Genomic DNA, 21,714 nt, shown 5'->3' with positions numbered 1-21,714 from the left:
AAGATCCTCACAGATTTGAAATTCCACATTCCCAAGATAGCTCCCTTTAAGCCCACTATACTGCGCCTAAATAAACACCCTGAAAACTAGAATCAAAAAGGGATCAAGGCAGGGAGACACCTTTCCAGGAGATTTCAGGTCACAAGAGAATTATCTCCAGATCAACTGATTCTGTTTTCACTGCTGGTAAGATTCAGTTCATCGACCTCATGCTTATTGAGGAAAAAAAATAATGAACTGATACTTTTGTCAGATGAGAAAAATCTTGAAGTGTACAAAGCTGATCTATGCTCTAGGCTGCAAACAACTTAGTCTTAAATACTCAAACACCTCTGCTAAGTTAAGATGTCAGGTGTTTCAGAACCACTTTGTGTGGGTTTTTGCCTTTTTTTTTTTTTTTTTTTTTTTTTTTTTTTTTTTAGATGAAGATGGCATCATGCTAAAGATGACAACAAAATATATATATATGTTTACAGTCGGGCTACTTACCAATGAAAACAATTTCTTCAGTCAAGCCAAAACAATCTTCTTTCAAGCCTCCACATTACTGCACAACAATCTGAGAGGAGCTCTTTCCAGAACCTTGCTTTTAGTCACACCTATCCAGCACAGCCTGCCTTACAACTATGCTCAATGAAGACATCACCTGCACAGAAGGTCACCTATCTTGAAAACTGGTGGCTGAATATTTAAGCCTGAATTAACTGCCCACATGATCTAAACAGCCAAAGAGTTAACAGAAGCAGGGATTATTTTGCTTGTGTCTTGTGTCTGGGGGTTTGTTTTAACACTACTGTTCTACAAGAGAAAGAATAAGCCAACAGACTTCTGGCTATAAGTATCCGATATAATGCTGCTTCTACATGCACTCAATATACTTCTATCATGTTGAGCTCTTGTGCAATATAGTGAGTGGTAAAAATTACAGAAATACACAATACTTAGAATAGTATTTGAAGAGTAATTCCAGCAGTTTTATTGCTGTCAAAAGCAGCTCCAAGTGGAACACTGATCAAGTACATGTAAATCATTGTGGGGAAAAAATAAGTCATTTAATCAGTAAAACCTTCCAGATGATTAGAGCTACCTCCTCAAAACAGAGAACACTTAGCCAAGGAACTGCAAGCTTCTCCTATCAACTCTTGTCTTCAACACAGAATAGCAATACATACTCTATGTTCTCCACGACCTTCTCAATAACCTCCACTCCACATCAAAACCTGGAGAGCCATCAGTTTCTTCAAGGTTTCTTCCAGAAAGTCAGGCCTTCACCTGCTTTCCTCTGGGGCTGACAGTCATTCTGCTGATACGAACCCCACGCAGATCAGGCCTGGAAGTGCCACGTTGCTGGCAAAAGCATAACCCAAACTCAGATCTCTACTGCACAGAGGCAATGCAGACCACAGTGTTGCTGCAGTTAATTCCCAGGCTCACTTAGGCTGCAGATTCCTGATGTCTTCAGGGATTAGCTACTGCTGGAGCCAATATACTCAGGATTGGTGCAAAGCACGGGAAGAAACCTGTGTTACTGCAGACAGAAGAACCGAAGGGAAGAGAAGCAGAGGTAAGATTTGATCCTTATAGATATGCAAAATGCTGGATTTGCTTCACAACCTGTAAAAACCACACCACAACGAAGACCACTCATCCTATCCTCCAATAACAGGAAAGAAAATATGATCCTATATATTACATTAACGCTGCGTACATCATAAATCCAAAGTCAGGTAACCTGGCACAAATTCTGAACACTCAGATATCTGACCTATATAAGCAGTTCATGTTAAGCATCTTCTAGAAATGAAACGCGTGAAAGAACTCTCATCATTATCTGTCCCCATAAAAAAGTATTGTTAATACGCTAGCACAACCCTTGATTTGGAAAGGGTTAGCATAAGGGAACAATTTACTCTCCCCAAAGCCAGGAGGCAGCTGAAGTTGACAAATGAGAGCGCTAGACTTCCTGTTTCCATGGAAATGGAGCTCGGATCAGTACAAACAGATTTCAGAACTTAAAACCAAACCACTCTCCATCTTACAGGCTCTGCTTCAACATTTGTCTTTCTAATTAATTCAGTGGGAGAACATCTGCCATACACCATAGTCATGAACTAAGGCATCCTGCCTTATGATCACTACTTCTCATTTCTGGGTGGATGTCCCCTTACAAGCCATGCACCCCAGTGGTCAACTTCATTGCAGCTATCCAGATACACTATATACACATGACAATATTTCAGAACTCCATTTTGGAGGATAGACAGGTCAATAGTTACATGGTATTAATAAGTACAAAACAACAGCTTTACAGTCCAACTCTGAACCACGCTAAAATATGAAACAATATAACCACAAGAGAATCACTGAAAAATTCATTTTTATTGTTAAAATGCCCCAACAGAGAACAGAAGAGCACAGCAACACAAGTGGGACATTGGTTGTTTTATTTATTTATTTTTACAGTGTAAGGATCCCTTGTCATTAAATAAGAACTAAAAAGGGGTTATTTTATCACCACTAATTAAGTACTTCTGCAACAACCACTGCCCAGCACTGCAAGGGATAATTCCAACTTGTTGATTACAGTTGCAAGACGCTCAGTGGCAGCTAATGCAATTTACCAATGATACTTATAGCTCCTGTTCCCTGTGTTTGGCAAGAGCATATGAAGAGCCATTTTTGCATGTGTGCAATATTGACACTGATTTTGCAACTGATGACAACACTCCATCTGCTCTCAGACACTCTGGTGCCTCTGCCAATTTATTCCCTAACATATTGCCTTCTCCAGACTTCCCCAAGGTTGCTCTAGTTCGGATTTTTGTTCTTTTACCAGGTTTGAAGGGGCTATTTCAGGCTGTGAATGAGAACCTGCGGTATGAACATCTAACCCCATGTCGAAATCATAGGGATCAGCAGACAAGTAGGTAGCTATTTCAAATGACACCTCCCTTTAAGATCACATCCACAAGTTTGAGGGTATGGATAATAGCTTCAGAGACATTGATTCCTGAACGAGAAAGGAGTTTGAGGCCAATGAGGAGGTGCAGAATTAAAAAAGAACCAATAACTAACTCTAAGAGAAGCCAAAAAAATAGCATTTAGAAAAGAGTAGATTCCTCTCAGACGGCCTTCTATGTATCCTGTATTCTCACCCAGCAAGCTCAACTCACCAGCAAAACTTGCAGAGTAAACCAGACTGAAGAACTCAGTTTCCACTTGTTTGCCTAACACCTTAAATATACAGGATTAAACATTAAAAGAGTTAGCAAAAGTAAAAAATTTCAACTTGTCAAATCTTTAATTTAAAGGCATTTACCAAGCCAGAAGCTCACACAAACAGTTCTACTGCTTTGTTCAGCTTTTATACAATAATCAAGCTATCTTCATGTCACTCATAGGAATTTATAGTATTATATTTAGACAGAAATGACAGTTCATCTTATAACATCACACAACTGAAAAAAATAATCTCAAAAAATTAACATTCAAAACTTTGAAGATTTTATACCCAATCCACCATAGAAGAAGTGGATTGCAAGTTCAGAGGTTCCTAAGCATTGCTAAGTAAGTATACCTCCTAGCAGCTCATGGAAGAATTGTAAGTATTCAAACCCCCCGGGGTTGAGATAAGCAGCATTGGTCTGCTCACCTCAGTGTTTCATTTGAAAGTAGGCAAGTAGGTTAGTGTGAAATGGTGTTCCCAACAAATAATCCCAACAGGATGGATGCAGAAAATAAATGCTTTAATCCCTTTCATATCAGTACAGATGTATGTGGATTTATTTACTGTTTGGCTCTGCCCAGAGATATCACAGAATCACAGAATCACAGAATTGTAGGGGTTGGAAGGGACCTCCAGAGATCATCGAGTCCAACCCCCCTGCCAAAGCAGGTTCCCTACAGCAGGTCGCACAGGTCGGCATCCAGGCAGGTCTTGAACGTCTCCAGAGAAGGAGACTCCACCACCTCCCTGGGCAGCCTGTTCCAGTGCTCCGTCACCCTCACTGTAAAGAAGTTCTTGCGCATGTTTGTGCGGAACTTCCTATGCTGCAGTTTCTGGCCGTTTCCCCTTGTCCTGTCTCCACTCACCACTGAAGAGAGTCCGGCCTCGCCATTCTGCCCCCCACACCTTAGATATTTATAGACCTGGATCAGGTCCCCTCTCAGTCTTCTTTTCTCAAGGCTGAACAGACCCAGTTCACTCAGCCTTTCCTCATAGGGGAGATGCTCCAGGCCCTTCACCATCTTGGTGGCCCTCCGCTGGACTCTTTCCAAGAGATCCCTGTCTTTTTTGTACTGGGGAGCCCAGAACTGGACGCAATACTCCAGATGAGGTCTTACCAGGGCAGAGTAGAGGGGGAGGATCACCTCCTTTGACCTGCTGGCCACACTCTTTTTAATGCGCCCCAGTAAGCCATTGGCCTTTTTGGCCACAAGGGCACACTGCCGGCTCATGGCCAACCTGTCGTCCACCAGGACACCCAGGTCCCTCTCCGCAGAGCTCCCCTCCAGCAGCTCATCCCCCAACCTGTACTGGTGCATGCAATTATTCCTCCCCAGATGCAAGACTCTACACTTGCTTTTGTTAAACCTCATCCGGTTTCTTTCTGCCCAGCTCTCCAGCCTATCCAGGTCTTGCTGAATGGCAGCACAGCCTTCAGGCGTGTCAGCCAATCCTCCCAACTTCGTATCATCAGCAAACTTGCTGAGGGTGGCCATTATCCCCTCATCAAGGTCATTGATGAAGATGTTGAACAAGACCGGACCCAGCACAGACCCCTGAGGAACACCGCTGGTTACAGGCCTCCAACCAGACTCTGCACCACCAACAACGACCCTCTGTGCTCTGCCAGTCAGCCAGTTCTCAACCCACCTCACTGTCCACTCATCTATCCCACACTTCCTCAGCTTTGTTATAAGGATGTCGTGGGGGACAGTATCAAATGCCTTGCTGAAATCAAGGTAGACTACATCCACTGCTCTCCCCCTATCCACCCAGCCAGAGACAACATCATAGAAGGCTACCAGGTTGGTCAAGCACGACCTACCCCTTGTGAACCCGTGCTGACTACTCCTGATAACCTCCTCTTCTTCCAGTTGTCTGGAGATGACATCCAGTACAAGCTGTTCCATCACCTTTCCAGGGACAGAGGTGAGGCTGACTGGCCTATAATTGCCTGGGTCTTCCTTCTTGCCTTTTTTGAAGACCGCAGTGACATTGGCTATCTTCCAGTCTTCCAGATAACTTGCATTTGTGGTATGCAGGTTGGATTAGATGATCTGAAGGCTTCTTTGGCTTAATGCTCGTCTCAGATTACTTATCCTATTTGTTGACAACAAGACCTATTTTGTATGAAAAGAATTTGCCTGTAAACATAACTATTTCTTCTAACAGTTCCCTTTTTTCCTTCTCATTTCATTGACTACCTAAATGAAGAAAAAAGCAAATCATGGCAGAAAAATCAGCTGCCAGCCTCACCCTATTCCTGCAATTTATGCTTCTTATTTTTTTTATTTTTTATTTTAATTCAGGACCACAGTGACAAATTAAGAAAAGCAATGGATTTGAAACAAGCCTTTTTCTTCTCACAGCCCTACAATATGTAGGCAACTGATTGTTTCAAGTTGCAGGTTCTGAGAGAATCAAAAAGCTAAAAATTCTTGTAACCACCACCAACCTCTTTGCTCTGAGGCATTAAACTTAGATTTGTCTTTGTACGAGGAAAAAAGACCAATTCAGCAACTACATCAAATACAGCAGCTTGTTTTGGCCACCTCATTTTTTAGGAGATCAGATTTAGCTACTCAGCTTTAATACTCTTGTTTTTTGAATTAACCATCTGTTCTGCAACATCCAGAGACACACAGACCTAGTAAAGTAGGATGTCAATCTCCAGGTCTTGAGGGATAAAACACTTCTACATACACCAACAATAAGCAAACAGATTCCAGTGCAATAGGCAACCTTACCAACGAGGATCTTACATTGTTGATCTTTGTATCTATAGCATGGTTTCATTTTATCCAACTGGCAAGAGAGACTCAAGCCAATACAGTATACAAGTTAATCAATTAACCCTAAAAGGAAAGAACTTGAAAAGGATTTATGACAACAGAGTTCCATTTCCAGCAGCTGTAACTCAGAGATCTTAATCTAGCCCCTTCTAAGAAGATTATAAAAGAAAATAACACATGCTGTTCCACTGGCACGTGCTTATTGTTACTGTAAAGGAAGTGACAAACTCTTAAGTGAAAAAGCACAGAAAACACTTCAAACACAATGATAGATACTTCCAGTGCACAGTTACTGTGATAGCCTGGAAGCCTTCTTCTCCAGTGTATCCCTTCAAATACAGAAGAACACAAACGCTCTGTTGTGTCAAGTTACATCAAAAGGCAGCAAACAGGATTTATAGGTGTTGCTTTACTAGTGAACTTTAACAAACACTTGAATCCAGTGACCCCTTTAAGAGAAGCACGCTCCATCGAAAAGCTATTTGTTTCAGACTACCAACAGGAGTGGCTAAGAGACTGCCAGAGTGGGCAGGCTATAGGAACATTTGACAGTTCCCAGATACTTAAATATTCTTTTCCACTTAAAACCTGCTACTCCAATAGCATATTTCATGCACAATGTGTCCAATGTAAAAACATTATGTTTTGCAACTGATGTCACTACAGTAGGCTCCCCAGGAACTAGTCTGACCTCCTTCCACAGTACGACCACTAAAAAGGGCTTACCAGTGCCAGACATTTAACCCTGACCTCCAAAGATCTTCTTACAAGAGCCTACATAACTCCTTGTATGACAGCTTTGGTGATGAGCCTGAGTATTATTCTAAAGCTGGTAGCACTGAAGTACTACCAGTGTACTTACTTCAATCCCAAATGAAAGTACTGGAACAACACGACCTTATGGTCCGGTCCCTGGGCATACTGCAACTAATTCTTCTTTGCCCATTTATTTTCAACAGGAAAATCTCAATCAAGTTTGGCAATACACTGATATAGAACAATTCATGTGTTCTCTCATTCCTGTACACAATAACCTATGCTGCTGCACATCTGCTTCCACAGCACTGATTACTGTATTAGGGAAAAAAATAACTTGGTATTAGGGAAAAAAATAACACAGTTGTACTGCAGCACACCTCAGCTGGCACTGATCCCTAACTTTGGCATGAGCATAATGCGTACATATTGAGGAGTTCCATGCTCAGATTTCAACTGTTAGCCACTTTAGGTTGGTCAGTGAATAAACCAAGAAGCTATCACTTAAATAAGTCCTACCTTTTTATTCTTTCTCACTGCATGAATTGGGTAAATTCCTCAAGAGACCATCTGACACTCCACAGTGACTTCAAGTCACCATCTCATTCCAGTTTGTGACAGAAAAGTTACCACTGCGATTGAGAAACACCAATGCATGTGACCAAACAATCAGCAGTAGATGCCAGAATACACTGCAATCTAAAAGTTCACTTCAAGTTTCCCATATTCAGTATAGGTTCGAGTAAGTTAATTTTTCATTCACTGATTTGATTAAGAAACACAGGATTTTAAAATTCATATGCCTGCACATAATTAAACATGAGCTGTTATGCTCATATTTGCAGGACTAAGGATTGATAACTGCTGAGAATTTTTAAGTACAAGAACACTTCGTGAAGTTCCTTTGCATCCTTACTCCTGCTATTTTTCCTCTATTCCATCTACTACTCTTAACTTGCACGTTTACTTAATCTGTAAGCCAATGTAGTAAAATTGTGAATAATTAACTCACCGCCATACCTGCCTCTCTAGAACTGTATTTACTAGAAAATGATAATTGAAAGGAAGTTTCCCATCTGAAAGGTACACCAATCCACCTATTCTACATGTATTATACGAGCTGTGTAAGATTTGTGCATCAATACTGGAATCAAAGGAAAATTCTCCCCCTAAAAAGACACTAGAATGATTTGGGTGTGTTACTACGTATGTGTTGTCATCCCCTTGCACGCACACATGGGCACACACAGCATTTGTGACTGACCTTGTTCCCTTCCTACAGAAAAAAAAAAAAAATCTATATTCAATTCCTTATTATGCCTCTCATCATATAAATATACAAGCCAAATTTTGCTAAATCTTTTGTTCAGGATAAGGTACTTTCCCTTCAAAATTAATGCATCTTGAATTATGACCTCATGTTCGCTAAGTTTATCGCCCTTTTTTAAACTAAATCAAATCATATGGGGCTTTACTATATTGTACCACCTCTGCTAAACTCATTTGAAGGGCAGTCTAGAGTGGTTTTTGTTAGTGTTTTTTTTTTTTTTTTTTTTTAAAAAAAAAAAACATTGAAGCTATATTGACACACAGAAACATTTGATTCTTTAAGAAAACTCAGCTTCTGGAAAGCAAGGAATTCACCTAAGACTTAGAGAAAGGTCTCATCAATTTGCCCCACTCCAGCTTTGTAAATAATCATTCTGCACTGGCCAGGAAGAGACATGAAGAATGTCTACGATTTACTCTTCATTAAACCAGAAGAAATGCTAAGAAGGGGAAAAAAGTGTTACTAAAGGCCACTTAGGAGCAAGGATGTGTAGTAGTATACAGTACAATTACCTATTAAAAAAAAGAAAATTAGCGACAGAATATGTCAAGTTGAAAGAACACACTGCGTGCTCTACTTCAGACTCTGCAAGCAATGCCAACACTCCATTCAGAACACATAGCTTTCACCAGCTTGGTCTTGAAAACTGACTCAAGAGATTAAGATGCTTCTCTAGAAAGAAACCCATAGCGTTCCTTAGAATTGTGTCTTCCAGAGATTGCTCACTCAGCCTAGCACTAAGCCAGTGACAAGTCCTGATCTTTCCCTTTGTTAAATACTTTTATTTACACTACTTCTAGTGAAGTTCAGATTCATTGAATTTAGTTTTCAAAACCTTTAAAGGATTTTCTTAAAGCACAATAAATGCCCCATTATTAATGCTTCATGCATTTTTAATCAGGTTACATTCACTTAAAAATGAGTCACTTGTAAATCTATACAAGCAGAGTTGAAATCTAGGCTGAGATGACAACTATTGTTCTGATTCAGCTTGATAAAGCTACTGGTTTCTTACAGCCAGGGCCAGCAAGTAGAAAAAATAATTTGACTTGAATTTCACCTGAATTACATGCAAATAAGTTTACACTTTTTTTCCCCCCCAAGTGCGAATTGTCACAAATTGCTTTCCCCAGCTTGAGAGAGCATTCTAATCTGTTACCACCAAGAAAACCAAACAAACACAAAAGCAAACTTACACAAGAAGTTATTTGTGCCATAATATTTGCTTGTGGATAATGGCTTGAACACCCACACCAAGTCACTTTTCACCTCATTCTCTAACGCCTGCATTTCTGATGCTGCAAATGCACCAAGTCAATAAAAGCTGACACCAGAGTATCTCACATGAAGACCAACACTTCCATTCTCGGTTTTTGTTTGTTTGTTTGTTTTAAATAATATACAGAATAAGCTGACAAAGTAACATATTTTACATGCCTAAATAGACCATGCTTTAAGTGCATCTGTTTAGTGTAGATGATTTCATATCTACACACACACACACACATATATATATATATATATATATATATATATATATATATATATCCTAGATTTAGGAAACAAAGTAAACAGATGAACCTGAGATTTCTGGGATTTTCAATGCTCATTAAGCAAAACCTAGCAAATTAAAAAAAAAAAAAAAAAAAAAAAGAATGAGGAAATAGCCTCATCTTTGAATATCAACCCATCTTTGAACGTTAAGCCATGACAAGATCGCAGGTCCTTTTTCCAGCCTGCTCTTCAGGCCAAGCCAGAAAAGAGATGGCATAGAGGCAGGCAAGCTGGTACCACACAGCTCAACAGCAGCATGGACAGTCAGAAATGGAACGTCAGCACAGAAAGATAGGCTTCTTTCCTGAGGGCTTCCTGCAGCACAGGAGACTGCAAAGACATCCTCGTGCTCCCATCAACTAGTACTAAGAACACACCAGTAAACAAATCCAGTTTAGGCAGAGAAAAATGTTTCGTTCACTTCCCATGGGTGAGTTTTTTCTTCCTCAAAAGTCTTCCTAGCAACTCATTTTGTGGAAGCTTATGAAAAGCTTCGCCATCTACCTTTACATATCTCAAAACATTATTTGCTCCGCAGCATACAAGTGCCAAGACTGCTTTATATACATAGAGCAAATGCTAGAATTGACATGGGAAGCTAACAATTCACTAATACCTGAAATCAATTAACAAGCTTGTAATGTAAATATGTTCTTCTAGTTAGCAGTTCTGACATAGCTGTGTCCACTTCTAGACAAACCTTTAACATCTGTCCCTTAAAAGGCCATTCACAAAGTGCTATTGTAAAATATATTGTCAGAACATTAAACTTTTACTTTCTCTTTGAGATTCTCACCTGCAGAGAAGCTATAGTTCAACTCTGTGCACACAGCAATCCCAGCCAAGGTGCTAGGTAAGTCACATTAGCTTAATGTCTTTGACAGAAGCACCTCCTGGCATCATCCAGCAATCACAGAATCACAAACGACCTGCAAGATCATCCAGTCCAACCGTCCTCCCATTACCATTGCCACCACAAGCACTAACCCATATCTCGTAGCTCCTCATCCAGGTGCCTCTGCCAGGGACAGCGACTCCACCACCTCCCTGGGCAGCCATTCCAGTGCCTCACCACTCTCTGAGGAGGAAAAAAAAAAAAAAAAAAAAAAAAGAGTTCTCCCTTATGTGTAAATTAAACCTCCTCTGGTACAGCTTGTGGCCATTTCCTCAGGTCCTGTTTGTTGCCTGGGAGAAGAGGCCAAACCCTTCCTCATCATCACAACCTCCCTTCAGGAGGTTGTGGAGTGCAATGAGGTCTCCCCTGAGCCTCCCCTTCTCCAGATTCAACAATCCCAGCTCCCTCAGCTGCTCCTCATAAGATTCGTGCTCCAGATCCATTACCAGTTTCGCTGACATTCGCTGGACACATTCCAGGGCTTCAATGTCTTTCTTTTAGTGAGGGGCCCAAAACATAGTAACATAGGCACTGTTACTACACTACCAAGGCTCAACTCATTGACAACATCTCATTCAATCATTATAACATCACATCCACACCCTTACAACTTTAGAGCATCCTAAAGTTACGCACTTCAGAATACTGATAGATGTGCCGTTGCGTTGACCTACAAATTAAGCACTTGTTAGCAGAGCAAAACTTCATTACAGTGAAATCTCGCAGGGATTGTCAACTGCTTCCCTTGTCTCAGGAAGGGACATACACATCAGCCACTTGCCTAAGGTCTAGTTAGTCATCTAGTAGCTATACCAACCTTCTTTCACATTTTCATGAAGAAAAAAAAAAAAAAAGCCACTCAGAAGTAGTGGACAGACATCCAAAGGTGGCTTGTCCTGCAGTTCTCTACTAAGGATTGCTTTATCAATGAATCACCTCTCCTTGATATTGAAATCTAATCATAGATATTCTAATCTGCCTACACCCCTTATTCCAGCAGGTAAGAGAAGGCTTGGTGATACTGCTGAATATGGCAACATCACACACAAGACATCCAAATAATGTCATCCCTTGCTTCTAAAAAGTGTTTGTTCTGTTGGGGTTTTTTTGTTTTTTTTTTTTTTTTTTTTTTTTTTTTTTGTCCATTATAACAGAACTGTCTTCTGCTTACCACGCTTACGTCCACCTGACTTAAAAAACACTACACACCTTGAATACTATCCTCACCTATAAGATAAAAATTATGGAGTTTAATTTGAAGTTGGCTTCCAAAGAAATACAGTCTGCTTTGAGATCATTCCGGACTACTAAAATAAATCACGGTCAGAAAGCACACACATACACACAGGTTGCTCCAAAAGTAATGCCTCCTAACTGCTTCCACAGAAACTACAACAGATATAACAGCACAATTTGGTAGAGGAAATTTTATTACAAAACACCTTTTTTCAACATAGTCACCACTATCAGCCAAGCATTTTCACCACAGATCAATAAGAGCTGCATGCCGCACTCATAAAAATCTCCATGGCTGTCTGGAACACAGCTTGCCTTTCATATCACTGTTACCAGTGCCAAAACACACCACCCACCACCTCACTGTGCTTACAGTCTTCTGCTGGTCTCCATAAGCATCCACCAAGAGTTCGTGAATGTCAATGGACACCATTTTTTTTTCCCCCCCCAAATGGAAGAATTGAATGACACATCTTTGCTTCATACACAGCCCCATGTCAGGCACCATTTTGTCAGGCTGCCCTCTGCTGCCATCTGTCACACAGCAACAACAGTAAGGGGACACTGTTGGAAAGTTTCAGCTTCTACTGCCATATCACCAACATCTGCGTCTGATGATGTGGGCCAATGTAATAAAGGTGGAGGCATTACTTTGAACAGCCCTCATATAAATCTAATAATTTAAGTTTTTGAAGTAGTATCTAGAATGACGAGAGTAGCAGGCACTACAGAAATAAGAAAAATATAGCCTTTGTGCAAATATTTAAGGTAACTCAGTCACCTTCTCTGCTACCCACAGAATAACAGTAAACGTTTTCAGACAACTTGGGTCTTTCAAAAAAAATATTTAGAAGTGACAGAATTTCTCAAGCAATTAGGAAGCTGTAAGCATAAGAAAGCTTTCTTATATTTCCTTCTATTTATAGTACATTTTTATCTTCTAATTCATTAAAAAAAACAAACAACAGTTTAAGCCCTTAATTTCTACACAAAACAAAATTTAAAGTTCACACACTGTTACTATAGAGGTGTTTGTTTTTTTTTTTGCTCAGGGAGAGACAACGAGGGCTCTTATAAAAAGTAATACAGGAAAATTATGATAGAGAAATTGAATCGCTGCAGAAACTTACCCATTTCACTGAGGACAAGTATTTTTGCTGTGACAAGTCACATACACAGAAGACATCTACCTGCCATAAGCATTTTAGTATAAGTTTCAAGCTAAAAAAAAAAAAAAACCTCAAGGAACTCTGCTATATTTGACTACTGTATACAACTGTCATGGTTAATGTTTCTAAGCAGCTCACTGCAGGAAAAGTAATCAAAGGTGAAGAGTGAAAGGGAAAAGCAGCAGAGATGAAACTAAGCATCTTGTCAGGGAAGATAGCAACATGGCTAGAGGTCACTGAAAGACAAGGAGAGGGAAGGGAGGAATTCTGGAAGATTCCTAGCTTGACTTTTCTATAAGGATAAGGCAGAGTACTGCCTGCAACAAGCACTACCTCCTGAGGGACAGGGAGAATGCATACTGACAGGATGTCAGCATCACAAGAGGACAGGTGCTTAGTGTAACTCAAACACAGCTCCAGGGAAAGGGAATGGCAAAGCAAGCATCCCCCACCAGGCCCCAAACTGTTTGGCAGTGAAGGACTTAGAGGTATGCCTCCATCTGCAGTTGTGAGACTTAAAGAAAAGAGCATTCTGGCATCTTGTCTTCTCACAGAACAGCAAATGCTACACCACAACCAAAGAAACCTGGAAAGCCAGTGGCTCATGAACAAGTATTTAGGAAGACTCATAGCAGAAAAGAAAGAAATGGCAGTGCTTTCAGACATACAGCATTAAGACTAATTAGAAGCATTAAGAGAACAACAGCAAGTGCAGCAGAAAGCTAGCAACACGGGATTTAGGAAGGCACATTTTCAAAAGGCATGTTGCAAATTCAGTTCTGACAAGGAGCAGAGAGTTTGGGCCACAAAACTGCCAATAGCAGCTGACGCAGGAAGGTGGCTGTGATGGGCTGTGAATTGGACAAGAGGCAGGGAGACAGCCCAGCTCCTGCTGTGCCATGAGGATAGAACACATCAATGCTCAGCACCCTCACATTCCCACCCCAATGGAAGCAAAGAGCTCATTTCTCACTGAGCACCTGCACAGGTTAGGATCTCATGCCAGGCCTCCACGTACCACTGCAATATACTATTGCTGACCATTTGTTCTGCAGTACACTAGAACAGAAGGCTGGCAAGCCCTGCGAAACCAAACACCCAGAAAAGCTTGTCTTGCTGAAAGCTTAAGTAAAGCAAAAACACCACTTGAATACCTTATAAAGCATGGCTCTTAGCTGAGAGCGCTGTGATCTTATCTAGGAAGAATGAGTTTCTTGCCTTAGCTTCTGATACAGAACATGACCCCTCCTGCACAGAGCTTCAGTTACTGACAGCAGACACAGTCAAGCCTTCCTTCTCCTACAGCACATTCCACCTCTTCAAGGTACTCTTATCTTCCAGCCTTGCCTGCAGAGACAGCAAGCTTTACTACTTCAAAAAATATGTCAGAGGTAAGGTGGCCAGTTTTTTTTCCCCACTGGTAAGTATTCTTCCCTAGGCCTGTGACTATTTTCATTCTTGAGTTACAAGGATAGACTGAGTTTTCTTGCACCAGATGACCCTTGAAGATGTCCTTCCTACTTGTATTTAAGTGGCCTCTAAAGGAAATTCTCCAAGAATCTCATATAGCATAGTTTAATCCCAAGGACTGCTGCTGGCTTTTATATTAGGTCAGTTGTTTTCTGGTCTGTTCCCAGGAAACAAGGAAAGGTCACATACCACAGATAAACCTTCCACATATCAGTTCATTTTGTTGCCTTCTGAAGTCCTCCAAACTTGGAAGAAGCAAAGCCCAAATATGTTTCTTTTAATTTATGTTGTACCTCATTTTGAAACAAAAGCTACATTTATAGCCTATGAGTGAAACTGGTACATAAATACAGGAGCTGCAACGCAACAACATTAGAAATACGAAAAAATTACTCTCCTATTCAGATTATTTTGTAAATTCAGTCATTTTCTGACAGATCTCACTCATTGGAACAAGTTCTGATGAAAGATTTTACTAAGCTATTTCCCTGCTCCATCGGAATCAATGTTGCCACGTATGAAAAATAGCCTTTGTTACCAGTTTGGAGTATCAGGTTACCAATTCCAGTCCCATTAAAGGCATGAAAGCACTGTGTTGTATTCTCATCTGCACCAATTCCACTACTTGAAATACGTAGCATAAACATGCAGCTATTCATCAAAGGTTTCTGTCCTCATTCCCAATGAAACCAATGCAAAGGCTTCTACTGACATGGAGCCTTGGATGAAACCCAATGCAAGCACACACACCATAGAGAGGGAAAAATTCTGATGAGTGAGGATGTGTTTAAAAGAGACACACACTCACTTTCTGATGGGCAAGGACAAGGGCATTCCACTACTGCCATATGTTTTCCTTTCCATGCCAGTTATTCTAGGCAGAAAGGCTAATTAGTATTGCTAGCCATTCCATTCCAAAGGCACATTTAAGCAATTGGTACATTGGTTCCCAGTATCATCATTTATACATTAGGAGCTCTGGCATATTCCTATTTTATTTTCCATAAAGACTAACATGCACGGACATCCGAGTTCACTATTTTTCCTTTCTTTCACATATCAGAGAGAAGCAGGATAAACAGGACAAGCATCTCTAAGGATCTCACAAGTCTTCAAGATGCACTGATCTACGGACCAGGTGAATTTAATATAAAACAGATGTGAGGTACTACAAGTATTCTGCCCTCTATTTTCATTGATAATTGCTTTCCTTATTTCTACCTCCAGCCCTTCTATACAGAGAGTGATGAGGTGCTGGAACAGGCTGCCCAGAGAGGCTGTGGATGCCCCATCCCTGGAGGTGTTCAAGGCCAGGTTGCATGGGGCACTGGGCAGCCTGGTCTGGTATTAAATGGGGAGGTTGGCGGCCCTGCATGTGGCAGGGGGGTTGGAGATTCATGATCCTTGAGGTCCCTTCCTTGACCTTGGCCATTCTGTGATTCCCCAAACACAGCACCACACTCAGTGTTAGTCAGTCAGTATTCACCTACTGGAGAACAGCTATACATTCACTAACTGCCAAACTACATGCGGCATTTCTATAGCTTTAATGTGAACAGGAAATACAAACTGAAATATCTACTTTTCAGAAAGCAACAAAGAACACTTTCCTCCCAATCTCAGTTTATTTAGGAGGTGGTCTCAATCAGCGTAGGCACAGCAGGAATGAGGGGGAGAAGGGAAAGCTGGTGCCATTTGTTGAAGATTCCCAAACAGGCTAGTGACAAGAACAACAGACAGACCCTCCAACTGCCAAAGACACACTGTCTCCCCACTTTGGCATAAGATACATAACATCTGGCTGCCCAGCAGAGCAGAGTTACAGCCTTTCCTTACCCACACTCACAGAACTGCTGACCGATGACAAAACAAAAAGTTTCAAAAGGTTGCTCCAAAGGCTCCAAGCCTCCATTGAACAACAGCTTGAAAATGTTGTCAAACACTTCAGGAGTCCAAAAGTCTTCCAGCAAAAAGCTTTCCATTCAGTTGAAACAAGAGGAAGTGACAGATCCCAAGACTAAAAAGAAACTTGCAATGAAGCGAGCACCAACACTGCCTCGCCATTTTAAAACCCAGAGATGCAGCGAAGTGCAGGGTTGAAATACATCAGGTACTGTTGCAGTAAGGGGAATGAGACACAAGGTTACACCTAGTACAGCCTTCAAAGGCAATAAATGAATTCAAACTGCAGCCTCAGCCCTGGAGCAAGGGCAAAAGCTGGATGGAAGTCAGTTACATTACACATGTCTAAAACTTCCCTGCCCTTTCCTCTCAAAGAGGTAGTAAGGCATTAAAACCTGACATCTCAAAGCACCAAAAAATCATGGCTGCTAACACTGGGGGAGGAAGAACTACCCTCTCAAAAACAGAAGTATTACATCACAGTACAAATGAGCAACACTATAGCAGAAGACAACATTTGAGCTCACCTTTAGAGTTACGCCATTTTCTTGCTGATGAAAAACCAACTACTGAAGTACCTCTTTTTTTTTGTTCTCCAAAACATAAGTGTCCTCTCAGTGCATCTGTATGACCACTTTCCACCCATTACGAAGGAAAATACTCTTAACTGAAATGTATAGTACTGTTGATGAGGTAATAGCCCCACTCCTCAAATGCATGCTAGCCCCACAAAGAAAAATGACAAGGATATTCAGAAGTTCACGATCATAGAACAGTTCATGTTAGAAAAGACCTTAAGGATCATCAAGTCCAACAGCAACCAAACCATACTACCTTAACTCTAACAACTCTCCACTACATCGTGCCCCCAATAGCCCCTCTGGTAAGATTTCCCTGACTCCCAGTATCTGAGACCACTGAAAACACAGGGCACGATTTTAAGATCTGTTAGATCTGTGCACTGACATCCATCTTGCACAGTGGACTCCAACATAAGAATTTAAGGAAAATCAATTATAATACTTGGCATTAGCAGCATACTACTGCATCATAATACACATGCCTGTGTACACAATTTGACTTTTATTATTATGACCTGCTATCATAGGTTGAACTATGGAATGCTTCCCACAACCTGACACAGTACAATATAATTAACTTCAATATTAAGACAGGTGACTTCACCAGTAATTCAGCAATGAATTATGCTAACTCTGCAAACACCTGCATATTCTGTTAAATATCCCATGTATTTCAACAATAAAGAACTTGCTAATAACCTGTATTTACTCGTTTAGATTACAGGCTTAGTTTGTTACACTCAGAAGGAAACCGCAGAGATGACCTTCTGTCCTCATTACTATTCTTGTGCTAAAGATAGCATAGAGAGTAAAAATAAATAAATCCCAACAGCATTAGGAGTAAGACAATGTCATGCTGAAAGATACCCTAAACGATGAGCCTTATCCGCTCCTGCCAGCCAGGATGGCAGGGGGTTAGAGGGGAAGGTGGCATTTAAGTGCTCGCTGGGTGATCTCTTTGTAGCAGATTCCATTTCCAGCTGTAATCACTCGCTGGCCTTCACTGGATTCCTGAACGCTCTGGAATAGCTCCACAAAGTATTTAAGTGGATGGATGGTACAGGTCACTGGAACAAAACTTCTTTTCTCTCTTGGCCACGGCTCTCTTTCAGCACATTCTTTTGAAGTCTGCGCCACTGAGGAATCAACAACAGCTGAGAAACATGTGTTATCATACAACACTGAGCACAGCAGCAATATTGCACAGCAAGACACTTTTGTTCAATAATCCTGGACTATTGGAAAGCATTACAATGTTCTTTGTTGTCTGTAAGCCCTTTCTCCAAGCACGGTAGGAAAGAAAACAGATTCCTCCCCCCTTTAAGTAGTAACTCCAAGTAAAAAGGTAAATGAAGCAGGTTTCTTAAGAGCCTCCCCATTCCGAAGACTTACAGCACAAATCTCATCTCCTCTCAGATATATTCTCCCATCTCCATATTTACATTACCACAAAGATAACTTGATGCTTATTGAGACTGAGCAAAAGTAACAGCAAGAGGGGCCTAGCCCGCAATCCCTGTGACAGCTGTGACAAGGAACTGTAAGGTACAGCTCAAAACCATCCTCCTTCCCGAGGCAGCGTAATGGCTCCAATCTCAACTTGATAAGTAAGAAGTTGGGGCAAGTAGGAGTATTGCTCAGCTTGGCACACACAGGCAATTCTCCCCCCTCCCCATGTTGTATCAGTACAGATAAAGGTGCCATACAAACATCTCAACAATGAAAAAAAGAGAAAATATTGTAAACACAGAAAACAGTGTCAGTATGCTGTAATTGGCCAGCAAAACTATGCTTGTTGGAGCTGAGAGATCAGTACACACTCAGAAGGGGGTTATGAAGGATGAAAGGAAATCAGGTAATTGCAGAACTGAACATGAAGACAGACTGCCTGCCTAGACGGCAACAGCAAGGAGAACTCACATAGACACAGGCAAGAAGACAGCAACTTGTACCCACTGCTGCAAAACAGCAAGTTCCTACAGAAAAGCCTCTCATTCACAGCAGAGAACCACTTCCAGCAGGATCGAGCCTGTTGTTTACAAAGGCTGCAAACCTCAAACGGCACAGGAAGGCAAGCACTGAGATCACAGTGTGTCATGCTATGCTGTAAGGTCCTGGCTTGAGAGTTGTAAGATCCAACATTTCAAGAAAGCCCCAGAAAACCACACAGCATTTACATTTAATTTCAAGATAGAGATCTTAAAGACTTAAGAATCTCGGCAAAGACCTAGAATTAGAAAGCAAACAAAAAGCCCATGTACTAAGCCAATCTCTTAATTACAGAGCTCAAGAAACAGCCAAGAGTGCATGCATCCCACTGAGGGGGGTCCCGGCCCATTCTCCAGCCTGCAATTAAATCTCATGGGGTTTCTTTTCCGAGAAGTAATGAGCAAATTCACACCCCAACAAGGTATCACAGAAGAAGCACGCAATATTCTCAAAGTATAAAGGGGGTAAAAAGAACTTCAGTCTCAAAACTGCGACAGCAATACAAAATCTGGTGCACTGTCATTCAAAATAAATACCTATTATCAGAAGTTCCGCTTTACAGCTTCCTAAGAACAAATATTAGCACAAGAATAACCACCACCTGACAAGCATTCCAAATTACAACCAAACAGAGCAATGCATTTGCACAGAATTATCCATAAAAATTATGTGAAAGAGTACTTTAGTTATTCTGAAAGTCTCCATGTCCTATAAGGCACAGCTAAGACAACCGCTTCAGTAAAGGTCACACTGCCATTCCATGGCAGAGGCAGGAACAGGACCCGTGGTCCTTGGCTCTCCTCACAACTTTTCAAGATTCTCACTAACCATACTTGGTTAATTTACCCCCATCTATTCCCCCTGATTACAAAGTTTCTCACCCCCAGGAAAGATCAAGAAGAAATCACATAACTGTGGTCAGGTTCCGTTAGGTTTATGGTGGTGGGAAAGACAGAAGTTACACGAGTGTAAGAAGTGAATCTGAGCCTCACTGTTGTTGTACAGGGCACACAGCTGAACACCACAGTGACAAGCAGTCATTTCCGCTCCCCTAAGCCAAAGAGTCACTGGATACACAAGGAATCACTAACATAAAAATAAATGCTTCAATCCCCGGCCTGTTTTATTATTAGCTATAATTAAACAAAGTTCAGTAAGAAATCGTAGCTTCTCCCTTCTTTAGAAGAAGAGAGAGACAAACAGGGCTTCATCTTGAACCAGGTAAATCTGCAGTCCTAAGGAGCAGAATCTATCAAGAAGTAACAGCACAGCCGTGAGCCACAGTTCTCCATTCAGACCAAAGGAGCTGACCTTATCTTCCTAAATTGCACATTCTCTACTGAACCCACCAGCCAGGCTTCACTTCCACAGCACCCAACACAACCACACCACACCCACCCCATTACATATAAGCACCAAACCCCTGCAAGCAGGTGTCTCAGCAGGCACAGCCTTCCCGAGGCGCGCTACAGCACCAACACCGCTCTGTACAGTCCCAGCTAAGGTGTTAATCTGCCAAGCTCTAACACATCCACAGCTTCAGGACACGATGGGCGACAGGTGCAATTCCAGAGAGGACACTGGAACCCATCGCGTTCCTTCTGCTCTCATCTCCCGTACCAACAAAGCCCACCAGCAGTGTTGTGCTGCTGGCATAAGGACGCAGCCCATCGTTGAGCAGAGACAGGCCACCCCAGCCCAGCCAGGTCCTGGATCATCACAGCCACGCTTCGGGGCTGTGCAAACCACAGCGTGGGATCCATCTTCTGCCCTGCAAAGTTCTGCCTCCTGCTCGTCCTGCTGCACTGCTCCTGCCCCAGCTTTTCTCAGCGTCTCTCGCCCACCACAGATAAAACAGAACCTCAAGCGCTCCCGCAGCTTTTCTTTTAGTTTTGCTCGCTGTGGGGAGCGAAAGAAAGGGGGAGAGGTCGGGACGGGAATGAGCGATTAATCACGGAACGAGTCGTCACTGCCTGGAGAGGAAGGGAGAAAGAGACCGAAACCAAACGGTCCACGTCGCAGAAATTCAGACAGGAAAGCGAGACCCTCTTGCTGGGGACAGCACGGGGAAGGATGAGAGCTCCCGCAGCGGGAAGGGTGCGAGGAGAAGTCGGTGCTCAAGTCTCTTCCCAAGGACGCAGAAAACAGCCCGCACCTCTCAACGCGGCGCTCGAAGGAAAGCAAAGCCCCAGCGCCGGGCAGGGAACGGACGAGGAGCGAAGGAAAGAACCAAGGCACAGAGGGAGCGTGACGGGAAGGCACGGCAGACTGAGAAGAACAGCCAAAGCGGAGAAAAAGCGAGGGGAGCGGGGAGCAGCAGGCAACGACAGCGAGAAAGTTGGCGGCAGAGGGGCGGAGAGGGCGGCGGGCTGAGGACCCGCCGAACCCCGGCACGCGGAGCCCGAGGAGCGGCGGGACTCGACTTACCGCTCCGGCGGCCGTCCCGCGGCGGCTGCGGGCAGCGCCAACGGCTCCGGCTGCCGCTGGCTCCGCCTCGCGCCTGTGCCCCGCGGGGGGCGGCGCGGCCGGCCCGGGGCGCAGCGCCCGGGGGCTCGGCTCGGCTCTGCCCTCCGGGCGCCGACGGCGGCGGCGGCGCCGCTCCTCCCCCGGGCCCGCCGAGCGGGTAGGTGGGCGCGCGGCTGTCCCCCACGCCGAGCGGCGACCGCCCCCGCCTCCTTCCTGCCTCTGCCTAGCTCCCCTTCACCGGGAGAGACATGTAACGGAACTGGGACGCCAGCACGGCATTGTGGGAGCTCTTAAAGCCGCAGCCGCCCGCTGCCCCCCGCCGCCGACGCTCCCGGCCCGGGGGCGGGC

At 42.8% G+C, this 21,714-nt stretch overlaps 1 protein-coding gene across 5 annotated transcripts in view; it reads right to left on the bottom strand.

Annotated features, from left to right (window-relative positions):
* Nucleotides 1-21,439, bottom strand: part of RASSF8 (Ras association domain family member 8) — an 80,317-nt gene extending 58,878 nt beyond the window's left edge. Inside the window, exon 1 of one of the 5 annotated variants that reach the window (XM_048933514.1) lies at nt 21,328-21,439. The gene's annotated coding sequence lies outside the window, so the exon portion shown is untranslated. Of the gene's footprint in view, nt 1-10,645; nt 10,670-12,919; nt 12,984-17,778; nt 19,746-19,781; nt 21,025-21,327 lie in introns of those variants that run through there. The other 4 variants (XM_048933518.1, XM_048933515.1, XM_048933517.1 and 1 more) reach the window with 4 other exon arrangements.
* Nucleotides 21,440-21,714: the final 275 nt, after the last annotated feature.

This window comes from Lagopus muta, chromosome 1, assembly GCF_023343835.1.
Source record: "Lagopus muta isolate bLagMut1 chromosome 1, bLagMut1 primary, whole genome shotgun sequence".
In the NCBI taxonomy this organism is placed as follows: Eukaryota; Metazoa; Chordata; class Aves; order Galliformes; family Phasianidae; genus Lagopus; species Lagopus muta.
Note: the sequence above shows the minus strand (reverse complement) of the source record. Positions and strands in the feature narration are given on the sequence as shown.